Below are 11,770 nucleotides of genomic sequence, written 5' to 3'. Positions count from 1 at the left end.
GGTTGCTTTAGGCTACCTCCAAGAGTGCATCTGCAGCTCCTTTATGATCACAAACCAATCAAAAGAATTTGTGATTAATCTTTATTTAAGATTAAAAAAAATTTTTATGGTTTCATTCAAAGCTTTTCCAGCTGGTGAAACTTAATAATCCTCTTACGTACTTGATCCCTTGCATATGTGCAGACATAGTTTATACCTTAAAGGGCTACTTTTGGAATTTTATAAGAATATAAATGATCCAGTGTTTCATCAGGCTTTAATCATGTAGCATGACAGCTGGGTGACTTCAGGGGAGAAACTTAAACAGTAGCTGAGGCCGTAAAACACAGTTAAGGTGGCTGTAATTCGATATGATGAAGGCTTTCCCATGACATCATCTTCATAACTTCCAGTGATTTGAGATGTCTCATCATTAACAAACGGTTCTCTTCACTGTGCCATGCAGAAATGTAAGTTAACATGCCACATGGCATAGTAGAAATCATAAGTGAACATAATCCAAAGTGGGAAAACATGAAGTTAAAATTTGAAATGATTATTTTGGAAGTGAGGGACATAATGTTGTCCAGGCAGAAGTACAAACGGACCATCTGGCTTGTTATCAGTGCTCAGTTCATAAGCCTGCATTGTTATGCTGTGGGGGTGTATCGGTGCCTATGGAAGCTCTGAACACACTGGTGTGTACAGGTTTTAGAACAACATGTGCTCCCCTCCAAAAAGCCTTATATATTTTAGTGAGACAACACTAAATGTGCTGGAGTGACCTGGTGCATCATCAAATGCATTATATGACAATGAAGTTCCAGGAATGCAGCTGAAATTTCCATCAGAGAATCAAACAACATTAATTTAGTGAATTTGCAGATATTTTCAAACTGTTTTAAAAACAAGAGGAAATATTAAATAGAGGTAAATATAGTTTTGCCTCAATTATTCATATATTTGCTGAAACTTTTCACTAAAATGTTTTCCTTTAAACACTTGATTTGTTTTTCTAATGTTCTGAAAGGAAAAATTTGTCAGTGAAATTTATAAATCATTACCTTCTGTTTTCATGAATTTTTTTTTTCTATTGTTGCATGGAAGGAAGTGTGAAGTTCCAATACATAGATGTTGGTGGAGGCCACATGCTAAGAAATACGTGCTTAGACAGCTACAAAATCCTGCATACTTTCCAAACAGAGACGCGGAGACGCTGCCCAACAGAAAACAGTGATCCCACCAGGATTTGACACATAGACAAACATCTATCAGGCATTTTTCAGGGGAAGCTGGGACTGGATGCTGAATTCAACACTTTTTGTAAATGCTGCAAGGTGTTTTGTGCTGCATTGTATTCATACTTTGTTTTTAATCAGCCTGAGCTACATGTTTGCATTTTATTGAACTGGAAACCACTCCTGCCTTTAACCTTATTGCACAATAAACTGGAATAACTACAATAGAGAAATTATATGATGTAGATAAACATTAATTACACTGTTAAGGCAGGCCATTGATTTGTTTAGTAATTTATGATGGGAGGATTTAGAAAAAAGACAGATGCACAAACCTGTACAATATGTGCACAAAACCTCCCAGTTTTCCACCTTAAAAAACATGGAGTATGTTTTGGCAAGTATGAACAGAATGATCTCATTTCTCAGCCGTCACCTCTCAGGATGTTCAGTCATGAAACCTAAATACAAAGACAAATCTGGTTGCTGCGTGTCTATAGTAAAGTTGTCTGTTGCATTTGAGAACATGTCACAGACCTGTCACTGAAATATGTCACTGGTTATGCTTTAAATGAGGTTGCTATGTTTAAAACACTTCTACTGAGTAAACTGAACTAAAGAGATGCTGCTCCTTTCTCTGTAATAAACCAGACTTTGACTCTAATGCTGTTTGACGTGGTGCCCCACCCAAGACTGACATCATGCCATGAAGAAATGTGACTTCACCCAGAACACCGAACAGCAAAGCCTCTAGACTGCCAGTGACTGTAGGCCCATTTTTAATGTTGTCATGGGAAAGGTGAGTGCATTTGCAATGATGACACAAAAGGCTCCTTTGTCCCTCTGTCCACATCTGCCCGAAATCGCCTCCCCTAATTACCAAGGTTAGTCTCTGGAAATGACAGCGTAAACATTAAACTGTCAAGTCCTGTCGGTCGACAACAGGTTGCAGCGTACGTCAGATGGATGAGGTCAAAGAAAAAAAACACTTTTTCAGCTAAATAAGGCAGGCCAGTGTAGAACCACAAGGAGCACCTAAACGTTATGTTCACTGTACCTGTCAGAGGACGCATCTGCTACAGGCACCTGTTTTTATATTTGTTTTTTTTTTTAATTATATAGATAGATAGATAGTCATTATTTTTCATATTACTGCCTTTGCCAATTCTAAGATTAATAATGTAATTGAATTAAATTTTGCTCATGCTGAGTCGAGCTAGTTTCAGCATTCAGATATTGGGGTTATTTTATTCTTCTCAACAACAAACACATAAAAGTTCAGCATGAAACTAATTCAGTGTACTGGTGTGGATGAGTATGAGTATGTGTATGTATGAGTAGTTGTGAGCAGGTGTTTCTTGAACAAGCACAAGCAAATAAATCTACATCAAGTGGTTTGAGGGATGATGAATACACAACATGTAGTGTGTTTAAACAAGTTGATTAAAGTCTTTTCTGTTGCCACCAGTAGCCTGTTTATCCTCAGTGCTCAAAGTGCTGCAACTTACTCAGTGGCAATATTTCATCAACTTTTATTGCCTCCCACAGTACAATCTAAGACATTGCAACGTAGTATCCCACATACGGGGTTACAACTCACTTTCCAATAAATATATTTCTGAGATAATTCAGTTTTGTTGTCGATATTATTTTGTGTGCAGACATGAAACTCCTTGAGTGGGACTGAGACTGAGGAGGGGCTGAATGCTCCTTCTGTAAGACACTCACATTCCCACTTGTAGCACACATTGGTCTGCTGAGGAGTTTCAAAGAAACAGTTTGATTTCAATGACAGACCATTGCTTTATCGCATTTTTTGGCAGATTTATGTTACATAAAGACACCAAATCAATCACGAAACGTGCACGCCCAAAATCCGAACATTACCTGATTTATAGTAATCAGATAATTCAAGCGGTCATGCATACAGCTTAATCTGATTATTTATCATGTAAGGACAGTTTTTCCTGATTATTAGACATAACAGTTCTCCTTTTACACTGTTTTTTATTTTTTTTTATTTTTTTTTTTTTTTTACAAATGCTAAACACTGCACTGCTTCTGTCTTGTTAATGTTTTCTGTTAAAATAAGACAGAAGTGGCAACTTCAGAACTTGAGCACTAAAGAAAAACAAAATGTCGTGCATCGTGGTTGATTTTGGCAGCTTGTCAGCTCCAACATAAGAAGCTCATGCTAAGAACATGGGTGCCGCCGTGTTGAACAAGGACAGCATGTTTTAAAAATAATTACATGTCTGCATAACTTTGATGGTCATGTAAACAAGCTAAAAATGACAACCCATCAAGATCCTGAGCTCCCTTTGTGAAGCATAACTCATGAAACTCTCAGGTTCTTTTTTGACAAAGAACACTGAGGTTGTCTGTATCTGTAGCTGCATAAATGGTGTGAAAAATATGCTGTGAAATATGTAAAGTAGCAACTGTCTCTTCAGCAGCTGGATCGAGCTTGAGCTAATTATTCACTGTATGAAATAAAAGGGACGTCCTTTAACTCAACTCCTACAAGAGCGCAAATAAAGCTGTTTGGTACATTTGTCACACACATGAAGATTAGCAAATAATGAGTATGTGAACTGGGAATTTGGAGGATTAAAAATCCTTTAATCTGCTGCAGTAACCTCTCCTGATCCTGAACACCTCTCTAATCTTCTGTTAAAAAGTGAATCTGCAAACTTTCAGTAGCACAAGCATGTTTTTTTTTTTCTTTTTTTTTTCTTACAGCCGTTTTTGGATGAAACACGCTGCTAACCTTAATAATTTTCCAGACAAAGCCTGGGATTGTGTCTGAGGAAATGTTCTTCCTGCAAATCTGTCACCGATGATCTTTTCAGATGTGAATGATACCTTGAGAGACAGGGATACAGCTGCACTGACGGGCATAAAACCTAAACAAACTTTGCTGACAAGATGGAGAGCTGTGCAAACAGGAGATTAGAGGGGAGATGAAAGAAAGAGGAAGCTGGTTAAATCAGTTGTTGCCAGCAGTCTGGATTTTTAGTGACTGTATCCAAGAGACTAGAACCTAAATTCTGATGATTTTAGAAGCTGGTTTTATAGGTAAAGTACAAAAGTCCTTTCCTATTATTGATCTGTTGCCACATTTTTATAAGACAGGCTGTATTATATCAGTCGTGAGTAAATGACAATTTCCAAAAAGAAAAGATAAAGTAACAATTGAAATAATTTGCCTTGTATACAAACTCTAAACAAAAAAACATGTTGCTCCAGAGCCTCTATAGCGACTCATGGTAAAGATAAAAGCACGTCAACAGGAAAAACAAGCGTTGTCTGAGCCATCCAAGCTGTCATTGATCGCATCAGTCTTTGCTATGACATAGGCTGATGTAAACAAAGGTTAGATTAATAATAGAGAAATGTCACATTTTGTTTTGGCATTAAATAAGCCGTTATGTTGGGTTGAGATGATGTTTAAAGACATTAAAGACAACGTTTCAACATTGTTTCTCCTCTCTCAGCAGTGTCTGTTGGTCTCTGGTCCTCTCCACTCCAACCGGTGGAGGCAGATGGCCGTCCTCCCTGAGCCGAGTTCTACCAAAGGTTTGTCCATCCTGTTAAAAGAGAGTTTAATCCTTTCCTCTGTCGCTTCATGCAGCTCAGGATGGGGGATTGAGTTGAAGTCAAGATTTGATACAATCTGTTGGTCTTCCCAAACCAGGCTATTTATCATGAATTACTTGGCATTTATGTCTATATAAATGGCATTGCTCTGAAGTGGTGCCAAACAAATAAAGGTGAATAAATCTGAATTTAAAAGTACATGTTTTTGGCATGCAGGAACAGTCATTTTAAACTTGGCCCTCATCATCTCAACTTGGTTGTTGCTTTTTCTTGTCTTTTTAAGATAGTCTTTTAAATTATCTTTCAGTCTAAATCATTAATAAAGACAAATAATGTTCTAAACTGAACAAATACTGTTGTTTTAAAGATGCATCCCAATGCAAACATGGCTGATCTGAACGGATATACAAATGCCAATGACTTTATCCTTCAGCTGTTACCGGATAACATAATGATGAGGAACACTGAAGATGGAACTTGGAAAGGTGGAACTCATTGTAAATACAGAAGTGCAGCGCCTGTCTGAGGAGGGCGAATAACTGAACAAGATGGTTGAATGCAAACTAGCCAACACATTCCAGATTAAAAGCCAGCTTGTGGAACTACTTAGGCTTCTGTGGGTGGCTTTGTTTGCTCTGAAAGTTTGGAGAAGTGCACAAAACTCTCTGATGCAGGTCAAAGAAGCAAAATCTGCTCCACCTACAAATACAGCTCCTAAGCACAATACAGTAAACCAATACAGGAAGTGGAGTGCAACAGAAAGGTCATTATAGGTTTGATACAGGACACTGAGGGTAAACTCAACCAAACAAACACATGTCGGATGAGTGGCGACTTTGACTGGGAGAAATGTCCACAAGTAAGTTCTGATAGAAATATGTTCAACTGTTTCCAACTAACTGGCCCAATTGGACGCGCCCCCGACCAATAGCGGCATGCAGTCTGGCGACGTCACACACACCTTGACTCAGCTCACTTAGAACCTGGGTTGAGGAGTTACAAAAAAAAGTACGGGTTAACGGGTACAAAAGCCTCGTGGAAAACCCTACAAACCGAGCCAAGGCAAGTTAAGTTGAGATAAGCTGATACTAATGGAAAAGGGATATAAGATTGGATGCAGCGCCATGTGGTAGAAACAGAAGTTGTTCCGCACCAGTAGATGGAGGACTTTACTTCTGTTTTTATGCACAACAATTAAATCAGTGACAGATTTGCAGGAAGAACATTTCCTCAGACTCAATGCTCTGCATGTTTTAGATGTGTTCCTACTCCAACACACCTGATTCAGATTAGTAAACTTCCTCATCATGTCTTTTGCAAGCCTTGTAGCGAGCTGTTCATTTCATTTAGGTGTGTTAAAATAAGGTTACCTCTAAAAACTGCAGAGTAGTGGATGCTGAGTGCACGGCAATAAAGTATCCATTTGTGCTCATTTAGCTAAATTCTATTCTATTCTACAGTCATTTAGCAGACACTTTTATCCAAAGCGACTTACACACACACTCGTATCATGATAGGCACTTCATGGGGGCAACTTAGGTTTCACTGTCTTGCCCAAGGACACTTCAGCACATAGTCAGGGGAAGCCTGGAATCAAACTCCCAACTTTCCAGTTACAAGCTGACTCCTCTTCCTCCTGAGCTACAGCCGCAAATGTGTCATTTGACTGTATCCCAACACTTTATTTTTTTTTTTAACTTATTTTATGTAGATTGCTGGTTTTCATATAGCTGGTGCTGAAGAATCAGTCGCTAATGATATGTTTGAAAGTTAGTTGACGAAAAACAATGATTTTATGCACACAACACAGTTTTAGTCATGTTATGGAAAGTTGCACATCAGGTCATTCCAGACAGGTGTCACAACATCTCCAGGACAGCAACACTGCAAGTTGTAGTTCCACTGTTGGGTATTGTTTATCAATGGACACACTGAGATTTACTAAGTTTTGTATCAGTGGGTCCAACTCTTTAGAATAAAACCATATTCCTTGGTTGGCAGAAAAGTAGTGAGCACATGAACCCCAGTGTTTTCCTGGGGTATAGTATTTCAGGAAAGTCCTGTTGTCTTTCTCTTTCTGTCTCAACTCTCCATGTCTCAGCCTTTATTACATTTGAGTCCTCTTCTGTGAGTTTTGAACACGTTTCAATTGAATTATTATGTGACCCAGAGCTGCTCTCATAATATTGCACTACGTCGTGCATCTCCAATATGTAACAGATGATTTTCCAGAGTTTGGGTTAAATGTAATTGAATGTGATATGAAAAGTGAGTTTGGTTTGCAAAGCTGAAATAATGCAACACTCTTCAGAAAATTATTACGCCAAGTTTCTTCACTTTCAGTGATATAACAATATAAGTCTGTAGCAAAAACAAGATCATTGATTACTGTGTGTCTTTGAGTAATGCTCTAATTCTAAAGACTTTTGTTCATGTTGGGGATTTTGAGCCTAATAGGGCATAAATAGGAGCAAAATAATAAAGATCCAAACATTTTCATTCAGTCAGACATGTTGTCATTCTAATACCCTTGCCATTCTCTCTTTATGCTGAATTGCTGTAAGCTTGTCCGTCATAACAATTACAGTAGTTGCAAGAGGTTCCACATCATAAGTGTCATTTTATGTCACTGACTGAATCACCTGAGGCATGCAATGCCCTTTTGAAGGCGGTCTTGAGAAGCTACATAATACAATTTTGGCTAAGCAAAACTAACAAATAATTCTGCAATATAGAGATGCATTAATGTGCAGAACTCGTATATTATCAGGAAATTTTTCATTGTATTTTGGTATATATATGTATATATAAGTAGTTTATATTGAAGGTAGCTGTGAACCTTTATTAAACGCAGTTTGAAAATAGAAAATTAAGCAAAGTTTTAATTGAATTTAATATTTAAACAATGTAAATAAGAAACACTTGCACAGAGTGTGTTTCACACTTGTGCATGTGTAACACATTAATGCATGCATGTGTGTGTGTGTGTGTGTGTATGTGTGTGTGTGTGCTTGCTCTTTGCATAAGTTAGAAGCCTGAAAGGACACATAGTGAGATCTCCTGATAACCCCTCCTCTTTAGTGAAGCAACAAAAGCACATTTCGTGTTGTTTGGTTAGTTTCGCTGTAACCCCCACATCCACCACTCCATCACACAGCAGCCTAATACAAATGAACTAACACTGTCAGCTGGAGTTGGTTGCTAAACAACCAAGGTAGGCATCCTCAGGGACGAGCAACACTGCAGAGGGTGTTTAGGACCCCTGGCTGCGCCATGGGCTGGCCACATCCTGCCTGCAGAGAAGTGTGACAGAGAGACCTGACAGCTCTGCTGCCTTGCCCAAGGACATGCTGTCACCGTGGCATAAAAGAAACAGACTGAGTGGCCCCTGGCCGTCAGAAACACCACGGCCCCTGCTGAATGATTAGAAAGAAGTTCTCAACAAAGAAGGTCCAACAAAAGGTCCATGTTAAATTAGGCATTTAATTCAGCACTCGGTCACAAGGGCAAAGTAATCAGAGGGGAGCTGTAAAAACATATTTGGTAGACAAGAAGTGAATCAATGCCAGATAAATCAACTGATGTTACTTTCTAGGATAATACAAAAAGATGACAAGCTTAATCAAAGAAATTGGGGAATAAAATGCAGCAGTGAGCATCAGTAAACGCAATCACAGAATCAGATCTAAATTTCAACTAAAAGACGCAGAGATGAGGGGATGGCTAACTGCATTTGTTACGCATCGTGGGCTGAAAATTCCTCTCTCCTCACAGCGTGAGGTGGGATTTCTGTTACTACTGTTTGCAAATAGGTCAGTACAGTTTATAGATTACAATAATAATGACAGACAAACAACAGATGCAACTGTGCAAAAGGATAACACCATCAATAATCTGAATATCTCAGCAGTTCCTTTGCATTAAAACAAGAAGTCTAAGTCAGAATCAGAGGGCAACAAGCTGCACTCTGCAGCTGCTTTAGGAGAATCATCCTGTATCCCGTAACTTGTTGAAACTTGTAATCACATGAAGTATGTCACATTACTCAGTGATCCAGGATGCTAGTAGCCTACTGGTTTATTCTTCGCTGTCAGACCCAACGCCTCTGCAATAAAAAGCATGATTTATGACTCAAGTTTAAAAACTGACATCAATGAAGTCATCTGGCATGCGCCCATTTCATATGTCATAGTTTTATAGTGCTCGTTTTTTGCAAACTGAATTTGCAGTTGTTGTTGCTTTATGATTTAATTACAAGTGGAAAGCTCTGAGGTATTACTGAGGTTAAAAGAGAGCTGCAATCGCAGTGTTTCTCGAGCAGAGGATAATTACAATGGAAGGAAAACCTCACCGCAGTCAAAGGATTTTGCTCTGATTTATTCAAGAGTGAAATGATTGCTTGTAAGCCTTAAATACATTCTAATTGCAGTAAGATGTTTAACACAGGAGTCCCCACCTCGTCCTTTCCAGTTGAACCCTGGTGAGTTGGGAATTTTGATTAAATTACTTGGGAAAAAAAAGGGGTATTGAAGGGATTATTAAGAAGCCACATGAGTGCCCATACCAGCACAAAACGCTTAATTTATGTCTAAGGAATCACATATCTACACCGCACCATGGCCGCTCGCTGATATAACATGACATGGATTTGTTCGAACAAACAAGTGTCTAATAGAAATGCACAACTGAGTTTCAGTCTTAAACTTGTGCAAAGCTGTCAGAAAAAAGTAGGCATGAAGACTAAACATAATTGCCAGAGTTTGGAATGCATGTTTCTGATATCCTTTGGCAAAACAGCCTCCTGCCCTCATGTTTTACTTGTCAAGTCATGTTGTGGTATTTATAGATTTTATTTTCCAGCTTTGTTCCTGTATGTTGTCTTCTTTAATCTCCTAACATCCATGTGTGTGTGTGGTGGTTAATTCATAAAGGTGTTTTAGTGACATTTAAATGAGCTGGTAACTGCAGAAATAGCTTTTTGAGAAAAAAATGTCATTCAAATGAAAGTGCAGAATATGTTACAGAGCACGCTGCTACTTAACACAGCGCTCTGATGACACCGAGCTCTACGTCAATAATGGCATTAGTTGTGGACCAGACACAGTGCAGCGCCTCATGGTGCTGATTTTTGTCTTAGTTTCTAGTTAAAAGGCACCAAAGAAAGTGAAACAGCTTAACAAAGGTCATGACCTTGCCATGTCTTACCATGTCTGCCAGCTAGTACTAACAGGATAAAGATAATAGGCATTCAGCTTCATTGTTGACTTGCACATTTATTTGTGTTTTCACAGGCAAAAACTGGGAAGGACGCCAGAATATCCAACCCAAGCCATCTTTCTGTTTTGGGACCCTTCCATTGGGGTTCTAATCGGATTGATCACACCTTAGGGGATGGAGCTTGACTACAATTCATTGATTTGACAAAATCAGTATTCTCATCTACGCTTTCTTGGCAATAAGAACAAAATGGGAAAGCATTATGTTTAAATATATTTCATGTTGTTTTAAGCCGCATACCAAGAGGAAAGAACACACTGCTGGTGCACCGCCATTCTGGTCCTTTGTCCCTGTGTTGGATTCTTCGTTATAATTCAAGGAAGGTGTCATGCTAAATCAGAGTTAACACTCTGGGGACACCGGCATTGTCGGCGATGCCAGAGACCATGTTGTTTAATCGAGCATAGCTTTCGAACCATAAAAGATAGAAACTTACTTTTTTCCCCCTCTTAATCGGGAGACTCCGGGCTTTCAGATGGTAGTTCCAGCATCACTGTAGCCCATTCATAGGTGATACAGTGTCATGTCAAAATAGGTGTTCCCATCAGAGCCTTTGTCGTTGGCACATGACACGTGTTTGTCCAATCAGAGCCGATGATGCCAGGAAACGCCTCCAAACAGTGTCAATCACTATGCATCGGTGTCATTAGCAGTCGGATAGCTGCCTTCTGTATTTACAAGGCCGATAAATTATGAAAACAACTCTTTTACGCACACATACCATGCGTAATTGCTCAAACAAACATTTGCATTACTCAAGTAGTTTATTTCAACATAAACGACACAACGGTGTTGTAACAGATGTATAACTTGGTAACAGATAGTGTGTGCAGCTGACAGTGATTTCGGAAAGCTGCAGTGCTTCAGTCCCCTTCAGTACCTTTAGTCATGCTTCATTATAATACTTTATAATTATAATAGGCAAAGGAGCCTCATTTACATAGCAGTTTATGATATTTCAATTCATTCATTCATTCATTTTCTCAATCGCTTAATCCAATTCAGGGTCGCAGGGAAGCTGGAGCCTATCCCAGCTGGCTTTGGGTGAAAGGCAGGGTACACCCTGGACAGCTTGGATATTTCAATTCAAAATAATAATAATAAAAAAAAAGGTATAAGACATTATGGGGCATTGAAAGGTGGTGTTTATTTAAACAACAACAACAAAAAAAAGTCAGACGAGGTTTATTTCTCTAAAATACCCTTGGTCCCCAGAGGGTTAACACATCTATCTTGCTTATATGCCTACCAGGTAAGGTTTGGCTGTGGAAACACAAAAGAGATCAGGGTTCATCGTACCAAAACTGCATCGAAACGTCCTGTCAGGGGCCGGACACCTGAGTGGGAAGAGAGCATTAGTTTCCAGTTGGAACACAAGCAAAGAAAATGAAGCAGCTTAGCAAATATAAAGACTGTGTCTATTCCATGTTTCTACTGATTTATTTGTTATCTTTGTCTGCTAGTGCTAACAGGAAAGAACGTATGAGCATATTTGATGGCGTAGTGGTCTTTATCTGTCCATTTCTGCTGGATGTTTATGCCTCATGTAGAAGAGAGCGCTCTGCATTTACAGAAGTTCTCACAGCCCCTCTCAGTCATTTGTCATGATGCTTTTATACCTTCCAATGAGCTAATAGCAGTGCAGACAAAACCTGAGGACTGGCCCATGTCATCAA

This window comes from Telmatherina bonti (genome assembly GCF_933228915.1).
Source record: "Telmatherina bonti genome assembly, chromosome: 13".
Taxonomy (NCBI): domain Eukaryota; kingdom Metazoa; phylum Chordata; class Actinopteri; order Atheriniformes; family Telmatherinidae; genus Telmatherina; species Telmatherina bonti.
This window is presented reverse-complemented; position numbering follows the sequence as displayed.